This window comes from Schistocerca serialis, chromosome 1 (assembly GCF_023864345.2).
Source record: "Schistocerca serialis cubense isolate TAMUIC-IGC-003099 chromosome 1, iqSchSeri2.2, whole genome shotgun sequence".
Lineage (NCBI taxonomy): Eukaryota > Metazoa > Arthropoda > Insecta > Orthoptera > Acrididae > Schistocerca > Schistocerca serialis.
Genome location: NC_064638.1, coordinates 795701396 through 795719198, shown reverse-complemented (window position 1 = coordinate 795719198; position 17803 = coordinate 795701396).

Here is a 17803-nt window from a genome sequence, read left to right as displayed (position 1 = left end):
TATATACAGAGCAGTCATATATCTTATCGCTCGTAAATATTTTCTCAGTGATCAGATTGCGTAAGTGTCGAAACAGTTAAATGTTCTAGTTTTAATGATACAACATTCGCTGCACATTATTTGCGCACTGGAGCAGGATTTTCTTGTTCATTTGTCACTTATAGCCTTTTGTTCTACATTTTTAATCATTGTCGTTTCCGATCACTGGCATCAGATGATCAAAATACCTTCATCCTGTAATCTCGTGCAGACTCTGACTATTCTAGATAAGCTATCGGAGTTCAAACACACTGACTGAAGACAGTATAGCCCTCACGGAGTAAAAAATGGTCATTGTAGCTTGGAAAGAATGAACTCGAAAGCTCCATAACTGTCGCTGTGATTATTGGTTTACTGATCGTGAAGCAGGCAGCTACTCATTCCGAGATATCGGCAACCATTATTTTGTTGGAGACCACGTAGCGTTATGTTTTTTTCTTGCAAATGACATTAAAAATCTACCTTCTGCTTAAACAAAGAACAATGGATTCACAGGTATATTCTGGAAGGAATTTTCTTTCTTGTGCCATTGGTAGAAAATCAGTGAACTCTTTTTCTTGTAATCATAGAAAGCATTTTACTCCCGACGAAGCTTCTGCAATTCTATTAAACGCCTATTTTATTTCGCTGGTAACAAATGAAGACACCGATCTTCATTGATCATATAGTCACATTTGTATCTTTGGCCTGTGTGAGCTCTCACAGATATCACACTTAAGTTATGTTCTCTCTGTTTGTTTATGATACGTAGTGTTATTAATTATTTAAAAGATTAATTACCTTCCGTATCTTCTTGCCATGAAAGTAATCTTTATCGTATTCTAATAATTTTCAAATGCGAGGAGTTGGAGGCGGATTGTTCGACGATGAAACGACCGAACACTATTCTTGTTCTCTCGTTAATTCTTCTTTAAAGAGCGAACCCCCTGAGAATAATTTGTTCAAATCATCAAACAATGACGTCAGCCAACCCATCCTCTGGCTTGATACAACTCCACATTAAATTATATTGATGATGGCCGATCTAAGGTAGGTAACTAAATATCTAAATTTCAGTCTGATCGATTGTTTTGCACGTCTTCGTGCCTCTAAAAACAGAACTTTACGCTATAGTAGTTGGAACGTGTATTCTTGTCGCGATTATTGAATTACGTAATATTTTGTAACGTTGCTTATCGAGAAACTTTTCTTGAAATATCGCAGTAGACGAGAAAGGTACATTTCAACCGCAGTGTCTCACAATTTTGCCGATAATATTAGGGTTGAGAAAATAACGGCAACGTTTCGTATGACTTCACAGTTGCTTCTGTCCATTACCCGCAGCGATGAGTCTCAAGAATTATTTGTCCTGCCTAATACAATATTCATACTACTGGTGCTGCGACGTCCAAATAACAGGGAAGGTGAGGATTGTCGTCCCGTCGACGTTGATGTCATTAGGAACACAGGTTCAAGTGGCGGACGGAAATAAGCCGTGTCCTCTTCAAATGAAAGGCCCCAGCATTTGTCTTTACGATTTAAGGATACTATAGAAAAGCTGTTGGCTGCACAGGGTCTTCTATCGATATGCCCCAGAACGCGAGTCCATTGTGCTAACCACTGCACCACCGCACTGGATATGACGTACGAGAGGTGTTACACTACATCTGAGCCATTACTGAATGCAGACATCACAAGCAGACTAAACTTGCACAAATAGTTAAGCTGTCGTAAGACTCAATACAAAGAATAAGAAATTATGAATGATAATACAGTACTTTGTAGTCTCGTCTCTTATCAAAAGTTGTTTAGTTCTCTTTAAATCATTGATATTAAGATGTAGTGACCCAGGCAAATTAAACTAGTGTATCAGATATATCTGTCTGTATAAGTACAGCTCGATCGTCATTGACAGATTCCGTTGCATTTGAGTGCTCCTCTTCTTGATAGTTTCCCTTCAACACAAGCTGATTGTAATTAAAGTTCCAGTTTGAAAAAGCTGATGAAAAAAGAAAAGAAAAAAAGTAGACGCTGCTCAGAATGACGCAAATTTGAACGGACTGTTATGGAGGAAGGGGGAAACGTTGTGGAAACCAAAGAAAAAAAAAACTAACCAAAGTTTTTCCAGGTTTGGATTCCATTAGGAAGTTTGTACACCACAACCACAAGACAGTATTGCAGACGAGGGAGACTCCAGCATTGCTCGCATAAATCTGAAACCGTCTTTTTATTTTTATTGCATGTCTTTTAGTCGAAGAGCGATCATCTTGAGTGAAAGACTAAATTCTGTAGACTCATAAAATCATGCACAAAATAAACTTCAAATATAATTGAATATTACCATCTAGTTAGCATCTTCTTCACGATAAACATATGCGTTTGAAGTTGTATTTTCTGGATGATTGTATGAATCCACAGGACTTAGTCTTGCACTGAAGATGATCACTTTGTAACCGAAATCGATATGCAATAATAATAATAATACAGTTTCAAATTTGTGTGACCAATGCTCGAGTTTCCCTTGCTTGCAAAAAAATTTTCCCACTAGACGGCGCTGTAAGCATCATAACGTACATGGGTGCGGCTGCAAATGACAAATGAATCGCAAGTTGAAATCGAGAAGTAGAATGTTTCACAACATATCTCAGTGTCTCAGGAGTAACGTACAGAATGCGTTGCGCAATGCGTGCCTTATGTTCAGCTACTTTTGTAATCGGAGCACTGAACACAGCATCCTTCAGATGACTCAGTCAGAAGTCACATAGAATTAAGATCAGCTGATCTGGACGGCCAGTTTGTAGGGAAATGAGCGCCATCTTGCATGAAAATGATCCTACCCGCACATCCACGCTGGTGAACGGTTTGGAATGACGTTAGTGCGCAAAAGACTCTCGTAGCGCTTACCAGGACGGTACAGGTAACAGGACCCGCCAGACCGATCTCCTTGAAAAAAAAATATGGCCCTACGATGAACGATGTCGTCAAAGCGCAACGCACAGTTACCTTTGCAGAACGAAGTGGTCCCGGTCCATGTGTGAGCAGATTTTCCGTTGGCCGTATTCTGCAATTCTATGTATTCACACGTTCTTGGACACTGAAATGGGCTTCGTCTGTCCACAGAATGTTCCATGTTAAATGTAGAATTCCATACGCGCAAGAAATCCTAGAACAAACATTTGTCTTATTGTCAGGTCAGCATGAAGCAACTCCTGAACATGGGTAATTTAGTATGGATAGCAATGCAGGATGTTTCGTAAAATTTTACGCACCGTGCTTACAGGCATAACCACATTTCTGGCAATTCCGTGCACATCATCGCTCGACCCCTCCTGCAGTGCTGTGACCACATCTTGTACTTACGTATGATTAACCGCTTTCCTCCCTCTGCCGCATTGTACTTCAAAAGAACCTGTCTTTTCGAATTTGATAATAATTTTCTCAAGACCCTTCGCGGACATCGGACCAACGCTTATTCCATATCCTTGAGTGCCCACAGAGAGAGTGAGAGGGCGTGTGACGAGGGCCTCCCGTCGGGTAGACTGCTCGCCTGGTGCAAGTCTTTTCAATTTGACGCCACTTCGGCGACTTGCGATGGGGATGAAATGATGATGATTAGGACAACACAACACCCAGTCCCTGAGCGGAGAAAATCTCCGACCCAGCCGGGAATCGAACCCGGGCGCTTAGGATTGACAGTCCGTCGCGCTGACCACTGAGCTACCGGGGGCGGACTTCTGCAGAGATATTGGCGTATAGTCACCGTTCTTGTAAAAGACGTTTACCAGCAGCGTGCCATCGTACATCGAGACAATCACGCCGAGCGCGTCAGAAGCAGACTGAGGAACAGCCGTTTAGTCCGCGTCTTTTATTTGGCATATTCTACCGCTTACAGCGCTATCTAGTGGTAAAATTTTCGTTAGTTTTTTGTTTCAATGACGTTTCCTTCTTCTTTGACGATATTCCTCTCAGATTTGCGTCATTCTGAGCAGCGTTTTGAAACTGGAACTTTAATTCTAAGCGAAGTTGTTGCGATATACTTGGCCATAAATTACACTGACGAATATGTAGGCGTCTGATATGATTTTTATTTTTTGTAAAGAGTTTTAAATACTGCTTTCAAATCTGAAAACTGTTTTCTGTCTTATGGCAGTTATTGATGATAACGACAAATTTTATTTATATAGATGACAGTTCTTCGGAAAGATTTTCGTCGCTTTTTATTACTTTTCATGTAACGCCGCAAACTTACCTGATTATAACTTCAATGAAAGCATTCTTTGTGTACAGCAATATATTTTCACGTGAAATTACCGACAACTGTTCACAGTTTATAAAGCAATCCATATGACCATGACTGTTGTTAAGCATCGACAACCCCTGCAGAATACACGATCGAAGAAACGCAGTAAGACTATTCTTTCTTCTCATTCCAACGACTCAGATCCTTAGCACCAACTTGCTGAAGATATTCATCTGATAAACGATGCTGAGCTTCGGGAAGACATACGTGTTCCTGTCTGGAACTTATCATACGTGTTGTTGTCTGGAACTAATCAAAGGCCAAGTAGAACTGTTCAGTTCACTTAAGCAACTTAATTTGCTTCCACTCGGTACAATGCAGAGAGACAAAGGACTTGTGAAAAGAGCGCCACTATTTGTTACGGCACGAACAATCAAGGTCAAACTTATGTGTGGAACATAGAGCTGAAGCATGACAACTGGTCGTAGCTTCATCTAAGACTAATTTGAAGGCGATACTATTACACAACGAAAACAAATATGCTTTAGTACCAGGTGAATGTTCTGTCTCCCTGCAAACGATGTACGAAAGCATTTCATTACGTCTTGTATGTATACAATATCGCGAATACAATCGATTTGAAAAAAATCACTAGCAGAGATAGAAGACAACTACGAATTAAAACGTTCTTCTTAAGCCGTTGGCTGAACGTCACAAAGTTACCATGCCACATCTCCAAATAAACCTAGCACTCATGAAGAATTCTGTAAAGGCTCTAGATAAAGACAAAAGATTTTGGTCCCTGTGCAGCAAGTTTATAGAGTGGACTTTTTCGAAAGTAAAAGCAGGTGTGTTCATCAGGTTTCTCAAGTTAGTAAAATCATTGCTGACACCCAGTTTCTAAGATTTACTATACGGTGCCAATTGACAAGTATGGTTGGCGCTCGAGTCAGTTGTAGCCAACTTCCGTGCGAATTATGAATATGATGCCTACAGGAATGCCGTGCAAAAGTGCACCAGCGGAAAAATGCGCCCTTCTGAGCACAAAAAAGACTAATATGTTCCTCTTTAAAAGACTGACAGAAATGTGGGGAACCAGCTGCCTCGACCGTCGTACCGTCTTCTTCTCCAAAAGTTTTGGAATGCAAACATATCCATTTCTGTTTGTAGTTAAGCCTCCACATTCGGCATCTTCCTCTCACTGCCACTCTACATACCGGGTCTCCCTCCACAGTGTCATTAGGCGAAATTTCTCTGATGTTTCTGTCGATATTTGCAATTTCGTTTTTGCAGTGTAAATCTGGAGTTAGCCCAAACAATTACAGCTCACCACGTCTTACATGCGAAGCCCAGTGTCGACTGATAGCGTCTGTTTGTTTCTCGTTACAAACAAAAGGACTTTTAAAGAGGAATTTTGCGTGCTCATTCGATAGAGTGATTCCAAATTAGTCTACTGTGATGTCCATTATAATTATCCGGGCTGTTATGCCGTGGTCGGTTGATGAATTCTGTGGTGATTCCCAACGTTTCGTCTCCGACTGCGGGAGACATCTTCAAGGGGGTCCGTAGCTTGATGGAAGGTCCAACACACACACTGGCTCGCTACTGACTGCCGCTAAATTCCGTGTCCGCGCGCCCCCGCGCCGCGGCGTGACGTCACGTGTTTTGAAAACGTCAGTGCAATTGGCCGCTGTCCGTCGCCGTCGATCGCCGTTGCCATCACCCAGTAGTGGACGAGTGGTACACATCTTCTTTAACACCGGCATCCATATACCGTTTAATTTGACGCCCTCCTCCTTTCGGTTGAAATTATTTGGGTGTTTAGCGATTTCGATTGCCTCCCTGTAGAGCCTTTCGTAATATCCGCTCGTGGCCGCTAGTACTTGCGTCTCCTCGAAACGAATATTGTGGTTCCCTGGCTGGAAAGCATGCTCCGCAACAGCTGATCGTTCCGTTTCTCCTCTTCTACAATTTCCCTTGTGCTCTTCCAAACGTTTAGAAACAGTACTTTTTGTGGTACCCACATAAACATCACCACAGCTGCATGGGATCCTATACAAGAAGATGTGTACCACTCGTCCACTACTGGGTGATGGCAACGGCGATCGACGGCGACGGACAGCGGCCAAGTGCACTGACGTTTTCAAAACACGTCGCGCCCGCGCGCGGACACGGAATTTAGCGGCAGTCAGTAGCGAGCCAGTGTGTGTGTTGGACCTTCCATCAAGCTACGGACCCCCTTGAAGATGTCTCCCGCAGTCGGAGACGAAACGTTGGGAATCACCACAGAATTCATCAACCGACCACGGCATAACAGCCCGGATAATTATAATGGACATGATATTTCCGGCCGTGAAAGTTTACATTTTAGTAGTCTACTGTGAGACATTTTCTATCGATATGAATTAACAAGGGCTCTAATCAGTAATCCAGCAGCGACTGAGCAGCAGCGCTGCATGCTTGGTGATAGTAGTCAGCGTGGTCCAGGACGGTGGTGTCGTTGCTGAAGTGTTTTACTGTCCCTGTTAATACATATCGGTAGAAAGAATATCGCACTCGTCCAATATTGGACCGTTCTATAGAACGAGCACTTAAAATTCCGTTTGAAAAGTAATTTTGTTTGTAAAGGGAAAAAACAGACGCCTTCCTACGTCACTGGGCGTCACATGAAATTTGTGATAGGCGTTATTTGTTTGGATTGACTCCAGCTACACACTGCAAGAACAGGATTGCAAATATCTACCGAAGCACAAAAGAAAATGCGCCTGATGCCTCTTAGGAGAGAAACCCAGTACGTCTCTCTCCCACTGTGTTTTTCTTCCCATCGATTTACAGTACATCCCACTGTCTCTGACTTCTCTCTCATTTACAGTGTCTCCTTTTGTCTTTCTTCCACACATCCACTGTCTCTGCCATACCTCTGGATGTCCAAAATTTGTGGTTGGTCCAACTTACTTTTCGCCTATACCCAGGTTTAAAATTTCCGTCCAAAGTGCACTGTCCCCTATACATACGTGTTAAAGTTTGCAGGTCTGGGAGGGTCCAGAATCCCCAAGGCAATGTATGATCTCCACTTATCTGATTTTTCATTTCCACTGTCTCCTCTCTATTTTGCTCTCTCTGCTTCTATCTCCATCCACCTCCCTTTCTCTTTTACTGCCACTGTCTCTCACTGGCCATCAATATCTTCTCTCTCTTAGGCTCTTATTGCTATTGTTTTCATCCATCTCTCTTTCTCTTTTACCATCACTTTCTCTCTCCCACCGTCACCGTCTCTCTACCTCTCTCCTTGGCACTGTGACTCCTTTCTTCCACCGTCTTGTTCCTCTGATACTCTCTTTCAGTACAAAAGAAAATGCCAATATGTTCTCTTGAAAAATTTTTGATGAGGAAGGCACCTGATTTCCCACTTTCCTGTCAGAACCTTTTAAAGAGGAACATATTCTCCTTTTTTGCAGCCTTTTCACTTTTACATAATTTTTGTCAGTAATTTTGAGTTCCTTTTAGGCACGTTAAGACCCTTTTTAACCTCTTTTTGTCACTGTAGTACCACTTGGGGCTTATTTGTAGAGGGGTGAAGTGCCCATTATACAGAGACAGCGCGTCATAAAGTTTTATTACCGAAAAAATACTGGCTAAATACATAGTTTCTTAACCTCAGAACCCTTTGATGACCCATGACTACATTTACGTCTAAGATTAGATATTACATATATATTTTACATGCATAAGTAGGGCAACTTTGAATCTCTGGAGCCGCGCGGTTTAATGCGTCATGTCACGGACTGCGTGGCCCCTCCCGCTGGAGGTTCGAGCCTCCCTCGGGCATGGGTGTGTACTGTTCTTAACGTAAGTTAGTTTAAGTAGTGTGTAAGTCTAGGGGCCGGTGACCTAAGCAGTTGGTCCCTTAGGAATTCACACACATTTGAACAACTTTTTTTTTTTTTTTTTTTTTTTTTTTTTACGTCTGGATCTCAGAAAATGGGTAACGACACGAGAAGAGTTTCAATGTTTCCCGAGAATATTATCTTACGGATATATGGCAAAAATTTGACGATCTGCCACGAATAGATATTATAATAGTGACAATCCCACAATTAATAACTTTCGTACCCAGAAACGCCGATGAACAAATAGTGCTTTTAAAAGCCGTCTAAGATCTATCCAGCACCAGACATAATGCAAGAGAACCAACCAATTTACTCAATTTGCATGGGCTGGAGGAAGAGTATAATGTTTAGGTTTAGACCCGGCACTGTAGGGTAGTTACAGTTTGCCCGTTCTTCCGATAGTCATACTCATCGTAGCTAGACCAAGGGTTAACCTAAACACTTGACCCCTTACCTCTGTTATTAACAGACTCCCGAGATATGACCACCCGAAAAAAAATAAAAAAATAAAAACATTTGCGCACGCGGCATCTTGCACGGACCTATTACTGCGTACAAACAGCAGAGTTGCAGTATTTCCTCGAAATTCACCTACTTGACTCACGTTCAGACTGCTTCCTCGAGAATCTACTTTCAGTCACCGGTGAATACTGTGAGCCTTTCCGTCAGGATATCTTGGTGACGGTGTCAACAATCCTGATCAATGTAGTACAACAATGTTGGCTGACTACTAGGGGGCGCTACAGTGCGATGTCAACCCTTCAGCACAAACACTAGTATACAACTAAAAAATTCAAACCAAACACACCATAAAACATAAGTATGTTTCTGTGTGTATTAAACCTAAAACCTCATTCGTTAATAATTGCCGGCCGGAGTGGCCGTGCGGTTCTAGGCGCTACAGTCTGGAACCGAGCGACCGCTACGGTCGCAGGTTCGAATCCTGCCTCGGGCATGGATGTGTGTGATGTCCTTAGGTTAGTTAGGTTTAACTAGTTCTAAGTTCTAGGCGACTAATGACCTCAGAAGTTAAATCGCATAGTGCCAAGAGCCATTTGAACCATTTAATAATTAACACTCTTGCATCAATAAACGCTCTAATGGAACTAGTACTTGTGTATCGTTTGCTTTGGTACAACGTTACACATTTAAATATGTCACATATTTCAAGAACGTTGGGTAATAGAGAGACAAGGTTGTCACATTATGAATAAACATGTTTCAGTTATTTTAGAAAGAGCGCTGCATACTAAGACATCAACAAAGTTTTTTAATCAGCGTTATGAGTATTATTTTATTTATTATCATCAGTACATCTTCGTTTCATTGGTGTTACAGAGTCTGAGGTACAACGTTACGGGACTAGAGCAGGGAGCGTCTTATACCGCGCTTTTCGCCACATATGAGACCGTGACGAATCATTAAGGTAGGTACTTACTACTGCAAAGGATTAGCACGCACACAGCCACAAACATGCCATCTACCATTGGGTGGTCCATCGCTCATATCCGTTCCATTATCTGAATCTGCTTTTCAAACCGAACTACAGGATATCAAGTATATCCCTTGCAGTAATGGCTATAGTTTTGTTGTGATTTATAGTACACTTGAAAAAAGGAAATAACGGGAACTAGTTACCAATTAGAATAGCTGATGCATCATCCCATATTTTGTCAAAATTTCAGATAACTTCGCAAAACAGTCTCGAGCTACAGATGTGCGTTTTATAATACAAACAACATATCAAAGTTTCTGTTCAATAGTAAAGACAAACTGCAACCCGTGGTACAGACTGTGTGTATAAAATAACATACAAACACTGTGGAATAGTATACATTGGTCAGTCTGGCAAGGCTGTGGCAATTACGTCATCTGAACATGAGAGAGGTTAGAGATTAAGAAATAAAGATTCAACCATTGCCGGTCATCTTTTAACAGAAAACCACTCAGCTGATATAAAATAAAGTTTTATATTCTATTAAGAAAAGCAGAACTATGACCTTTCTGGAAATGGAAATAAAGCCGGCCGGTGTGGCCGTGCGGTTCTAGGCGCTTCAGTCTGGAGCCGCGTGACCGCTACGGTCGCAGGTTCGAATCCTGCCTCGGGCATGGATGTGTGTGATGTCCTTAGGTTAGTTAGGTTTAAGTAGTTCTAAGTTCTAGGGGACTGATGACAACAGATGTCAAGTCCCATAGTGCTCAGAGCCATTTGAATCATTTTTGAAATGGAAATAAACAAACATATGACACAGAATGCTAGCTCAGTATTAAATGGAAAAAATCAATTTCCTTTTTCCTCCTCTGTTAAATTAAGTTTTAGTTGCAAATAACAGATTAAAATTGTAAATTCAGCTGTATTTTTAAACAGTTGCTAAAGGCATTTCCACATACAAAACCTTGTTTGCTTTTTTAGTTAATGCAATTATTTCTGCGGGACAAAAATGCCAGGTTTTTTAACGAAAACATTCTGCATGTCATTTTTGTATCTTCTACGTAAATAATATCTTAGTAAGTCGCACGTATTTTTATGTTATTGCGCGTAGTGCAGCTGTCACCTGCTGAGGACCCAATAAGGCGAAACTCGGTTACTGACCAAATAATTTTGTAGGACTTTAGGAAGTGTTTCTTGTTTGACATTTAAAAAATGTATTTCATATTAGGGAACGAAAATAATTATTTCTTATAGACGGTGTGTTTTTTTTATATTTAGAGAGATAAAATTCTTTTTAAATGTGTACCCCATCCGAAACGCTCATCTAACGTCAAAAGCAGAAACCATCGCACTGCTGAAATGTTACAAGCTTTCGTTGAAGAAAAGTATCATCTGCACTGTAGAAAGGTCATCGCAGTAGCAATATTCCTCTGCACACGTACGTAAATATGGTTTCGCACAAAGATAGATGGGAGTAAGGTTACAATCGAACGGCCCATAGACATCGAGGGTACTAGAAACAGAATTCAGTCTCAGCTGGACAAGGATGGACAAGACTGTGGTCTTGTTGAAGGAGCTAGCAAGGCATTCTCTTGAAATGACTTAGGGTTTAGTGTAAGTCCAACTTCTTTGCTATTGCACGGCCTAGCTCGTCAGCTACGCAGGCAGAGTTAGTACCCCTGCTACAGTACCTGTGAATTTCGGTACGCGTGGCTCTAAAGAGTATTGGCGTTTTCTACAGCAGGCCCCAAGCGAATATAAATTAAGCAACAGGTACTAACTTATATATTCAAATAACGTTTTTATCCCCGCAGTAAAATATTACAAGACCAGCATTGTAATAATCTAAGGGGGTGATGAATATTTAACACTAGGCGTTTCTCTCAAAACTGTTCGTTACAATACTCAATTAACACACACATCTCCTAAATGCGAGGGTTCCTAATTAGACACGTTTATCGTAGTGTACCTGTCATTCTCCCGCAACATCTTTACCAAAGAAACAACGCAAACTTCCTACGATATTTACCGTGTCTGAAAGAGAGACGCATTTTAATACTTTACTATCGATAAACGTTAATGACTGGAAAGATCGTTTGCTACTAATTAATCTAACTCATGACATTACAGATGCTACTAGCTAGGTACTAGATGACATTGAGTCTGCCGACGATATATGTCTCCTTTCTCAAACTTCACTCGGATTCGGAAGGACGACGGATCAGACTCGCGACCGGCTATCCTGATTTAGACTTTCCCTAAATCGCTTAATGCAAATGCCGGGATGGTCCCTTTGAAACCGCACTACCGATTTCCTTCCCATCCTTCCCTAATCCGAGCTTGTGCTCCGTCTCTAAAGATCTCGTTGTCGACGGGATATTAAATACTAATCTCCTCCTTCTCCTCTCTCGAAACTGCAGGCAACGGTATGGCGAACAGAAAGATCTGCAGGAACCGGTGGGACGCGTTGAGCTCACAATAAAAGTAGGCAGCTCCAAATCTCTACGGTTAAATGCGACTATCTATAAGAAGTTCCTATAAAACTTCACGTATCTCCGAAGCATTGTGATAAAAAATGGAGGAGCCGAGGACGTTGCCTGTAGCAAGATTAAGCAAGCAAATGTTGTCTTTATCGAACAGCACTCCACCTGGAAGAGCAATGAGATTTCCTTGCCGACAAAGCTTCGAATATTCAACAGAAATGTAAAGCCAAGGTGTGCTCTTAGGGATGTGAAACCTGGAAGACGGCAAAATCGACTACCAGGAAAATACAGACTGTCACAAACTGCTGCTTATGTAGAATCATGAGAGTATTTTGGACGAATGTAGGAGCCAACGAAGAGCTGTGGAATTGTTCGAGCGAGAAGCCTGTAGATATGAAAATGAAATTGAGGTGGACATGCTGCACAAAACTCAGATGCCAATAGAGAGACAAGCCCTGATTTGGAATCCCGAGGGCCATCTACGGATAATGTGAATGAAGACAGTGGATAGAGAATCAACAGAAGCAGGAAGAACATGGGTAAAGGTGAAAGCAATGACGATGCTTAGTCGAAGCCCTTATGTTCCAACGATTGGAATGGAAGGACATAAGTGAAGTGAGTACATTGAACTAGCCAAGCCCCACTAACGGTGAAAATGGCACCGTAAAAAACACCAGAGAAGGAATACGAATATTGGAAAGATAGTGAAGAACAACGTTTGGAACTCATCGCTTGTGCATATTGAGTCAGATGCAAGGGCTGAACAACGAAGGGTGAAAGCTATTTTTCCAGCAGTTTCCTTGGTAATTATACACTGAAGAGCCCAAGAAATTGGTACACCTGCCAAATATCGGGCAGGGCCCGCGCGAGCACGCAGGAGTGCCGCAACACGATGTGGCATGGACTCGACTAGTGTCTGAAACAGTGCTGGAGGGAAGTTACCATGAATCCTGCAGGACTGTCCATAAATCCGTAGGAGTACGACGGGGCGGAGATCTCTTCTGAACAGCACATTGCAAGACAGTCCAGAAATACTCAGTAACGTTCGTGACTGGGGAGTTCCGTGTCAACTGAGACGAGTGTTCCTGGAACCACTCTGTAGCAATTTTGGGCGTTTGGGGTGTCGCATTGTTCTGCTGGAACTCCCAAGTCTGACGGAATGAACAATGGACATGAATGGATGCAGGTGATCAGACAGTATGATTACACACGTGTCACCTGTCAGAGTCGTATCTAGACGTATCAGGCGTCCCATATCACTCTGACTGCACACGCCCCACACAATTACAGACATTACAGAGCCTCCGCCAGTTTGAATAGTCTCCTGCTGACTTGCAGGGTCCACAGATTCATGAGGTTGTCTCCGTGCCCGTACACGTCCATCCGCTCGATATAACTTGAAACGAGACTCGTCCGACCAGGCAACATGTTTCCTATCATCAACAGTCCAATGTAGCTGTTGGCGGGCCCAGGCAAGGCGTAAAGCTTTGTGTCATGCAGTCATCAGGGGTACGCGAGTGGGCGTTCGGCTCTGAAAACCCATATCGATGATGTTTCGTTGAATGGTTCGCACGTTGACACTTGTTGATGGCCCAGCATTGGAATCTGCAGCAATTTGCGGAAGGGCTGGACTTCTGTGACGTTGAACGATTCCCTTCAGTCGCCGTTGGTCCCGTTCTTACAGGATCTTTCTCCAGATACAATGTTTTACCGGATTCTTGGTATGCTCGGTACACTCGTGAGATGTTCGTAGGGGAAAATCCGCACTTCATCGCTACCTCGGAGATGCTGTGTTCCATCGCTCGTGTGGCGATTATAACACCACGTTCAAACTCATTTAAATCTTGATAACCCGCCATTGTAGCAACAGCAACCAATCTAACAATCGCGCCAGACACCTGTTGTCTTATATAGGCGTTGCCGACTGCAGAACTGTATTCGCATGTTTCTGCAGACGCTTGTTTTTGGCGCTTTAGTGTTTGTCTGTCTCTTATACATTTGCAGAAAGTGTGATTTCATTCATGATAACTATAGCCGGTAATACTGTTGTTTTCCTATATTATTCAACCCGTAATTAGATTCTCTCACTGGTTTAAGGCACATCAGGCGACCTGGAGATTAATGGCTATTGTTGTTTTTGTGGTCTTCAGTCAGAATGTTACTTTGATGCCTCTTTTCCCGCTAGTCTGTCCCGTGCAAGTCTCTTCATCTCTGCATAACTGCCGTGGCCTACGTCCATTTGAACCTGCTTACTCTATCACAGCCTTGGTCTCCCTGGACAACTCTTACCACTGTCGCGGCCCCCTTCCTCCCCCGCCGCACACACACTTCCTTACGTTACCAAATTGCCGATTCCTTATGCTTTAGAACGTGTCCTATCAACCGACCCCTTCTCTTAGTCAAGTTGTCCCACAAATAAATAATTACTCTGTTAAAAATTCATACCAATCATTTCTTCCCACTTACACTTGATCGGCATCAAGGACAGGGATGGATTAAGACCTAAGCGACACAAGCGGGCGCCAAGTTGTGAGGAACGCCAGAGGCGCCGCTAGACGAGAGTTTGTACACAGGATGTATCATTATTATTAGTTTTCAATAGTCGAGATCGCAAAAATTCGTTGTCTTTATTTTTGACAACCGTTTTCGACAGAAATATAGCTGTCGTCTTCAGAGTCAAGAAGACCTGAAGACCAGAAGATGACAGTTATATATGTCGAAAACGGTTCTCAAAAATAAAGACATATTTTTGCGATCTTGGCTATTGAATGAGTTTTGGCAAGTAAATCACAGATACCCTTCTAATTTCTCAACACACAAAAATTCAATCAATAATTAGTAGTGAAAACAAGCTACTTCCATGCTCACCAGATTCAGATTTATTTTTAAAGGTGTTACCAAGAGCCCGAGGAATGTCAACTAATGCAATGTCGATGGGAAGAAAATGGAGAAGGCACCAATGACATGGCTTTGTGCCGAAAAAGTCCTAGAACAGGCGTTGATCAAGGATAAACCTATCTGAAAATTTCAGAGGAAAGAGGACGAAGACGTAAATCACTTGTTATTTTTCTGCAGTGTTTTCGAAGCACAAAATAAATGTTTACCCGTAAACCTTGTGAAACTGAAGGTGGGGCTCAATAAGTACGCTGATTTTACTGTTTTATGAAGATATCCAAGTATACAATGTCCTTCTGATTTTATTCGAGCAGTAACATGTGTTTACAGATTTGTTATATTGTCAGACGTTAAGTAACTTTTTGGTGTATCTAGCCCAAGCTCTGTTACTCAATTCTGTTACCGCTAAAGTTGATGTTAAGTCATAACTTTTTTTACTACGATTTATGTGTCTACGTGGAATCTGGAAAGTGATCAATATTGTGCAGATTGTGCCTATTATGAAGTTTCTTTGTATATGTGTTTATATTTTTACCGCGTAGTCGAATAATGAAAAATAAACAAATAAATCCTCGTGGTACACGCTACACAGGGTGAACAAAAAATGCCGCACTTGGTGGTCGCCATGCGATTCCTCATACCAGTTAAAGACCTAGCAAAACCTAGTCCAGTCAATACATTTAATAGAAATGTAGTTTAATAAACGAAACTTTGGCAACGCTGTATGTATGTGTGTGTGTGTGTGTGTGTGTGTGTGTGTGTGTGTGTGTGCAGCTTGGCCAAGAACAGGTAGTATGGAATTCGCGGTGTGCTGAAACTGTCCCATTAGCTCAGTCAGATGAGGCAGTGCCATGACGAACAGATATGCACACTCGTCGATGTTAGAGCCACGTTCGAACAAAATATTTCTTTGCAGTTAAATCAACAAATTGTATCCAGTTTATACCTCTATAAAGAGGTCTCTTGTGTGTTTCTTTCTATTACTTTTAACATTTATTTAAATATTAAGACATAATAGGATCTTCTTACACATGTAAACTACTACTTAGTTTCGTCAATGGCACAAATCAAGTCAATGAGGAACAAAAAACACAGCGGGTAGGCTACACTAGATTGCACATTGTAGCCTACTGCGCACAATAATTCCATTCTCTACGTTTGACGTCTAGGCTTGTCTTTACAGAGACGGTACGTACGCTTACGAGCAACATACACTTTAGAGAAGATGTTCAAAGCGGCCACCTTGCCTCTGCAAACACTTCGCCACTCGCTGAATCATACTTTGCTGGACTCTACGCAACACATCTGCTTCCACCATTGCCGAAGCGGCAAGCACATGAGCTTCTGAGTCGCATAAATCTATGGGTGGAGTACTATAAAGTTGTTCCTGTATGTGCCCCCGTAAATGAAAATCTAGCGTATTAAGGTCCGAGAAATCTGTAGGCCAGAACATTGAACCTCCACGATCAATCCATTTCCCTGGAATCGCTTTATTTAAAAAGTATTGCGAAGAAACTTGCTATACACGAGTGCGATCAACTTGTCTGGCAACAGGTAAGGGACCAGAAGCGTTCCTCCCTGTTTCCAGCCCACAAGTTTACTCTAAAGCGCGTCTAATAGCCACTCCGCGGGTGACACGTGGGTTGTATTCCGACCCATAACGGTTCTTGCGTACATTGGAAATACCTTTACGGGTGAAGCTAGATTCGTCATCTCATACCACCTTATGCATGAGACGTTCGTTGGTCAAAAGCCGCACACAGAATTGTACTCGTCGAATGCGGTCTTCTGGCCGCTGGTGTTGATTTAACGTGTAATCGTTCAAATGGCTCTGAGCACTATGGGACTTAACGTCTGAGGCCATCAGTCCCCTAGAACTTAGAACTACTTAAACCTAACTAACCTAAGGACATCACACACATCCGTGCCCAAGGCAGGATTCGAACCTGCGACCTGCGACCGCTCGTCCACACCGGCCGGCTTAACGTGTAATGATTTGGATGCTGTTCTTCCTCATGCAACACTTCAACAGCGAGTCTTTGAGATATCTGGAACTGCTTTGCAATATCACCAGTACCTCACTGGGGTGATGGTGAACGGTTTCAAGAATCACGTCGTCAGTTTGTGGAGTGCGTTTAATCCTTGTATAATCTCTGTCCGATACTTGTGGACGAAGATTACCGGTGTCCGAAGGCGTTGCTCCAAGCTACGAAAAACATTCGTATCGGGATGGCTCTTTTTAGGTTACTGTGCAGCGTACGTTCGAGCAGCAACAGTAGCATCTTGGTTATCGGACGCATTCAGCACCAAAAGCATATCGATGTACTCATCGTTTGTGTACTCCATCGGGTAACCGCCCTGCATGAACTTGACAAGACCTGTTACAGCTGAGCATTGCCCGGTTAGTAGACACATGGAAGCAGTTTAATGGATCACATTGTCATATGATAGTCTATTGTCATGTGGCAGAATTATGTTCCGCTTATAAGCGACGAGAACTAGGAAACGGACGTCTAAAAAATAAAAAAAAGGTATCTGACGATGATTCGAAACGCAGTTCCATGGTGGATGAGGGTTTGACGTCCCAGCAGTTTACTTCGTAAGCTGAGAAAGTTGGCGCTTACTGTACGCTGATACACGCTCCTGCGTTCATTCACATGCATTGCACCATGTGGCTGTTACCAGCTCTTTGTTTTCGGAGTGTACCCGTCCAGGCGATAGCTGCGTCACCTGGAGAGGAATGACTGCTAGTCAGACACACGCACGGTGCGTGCAGTATTAGTGAGCGTGCTGTTCGTGTGTAGAGTGGAAAAGACGCGCGATGTATATGAGTTTGATCGAGAGC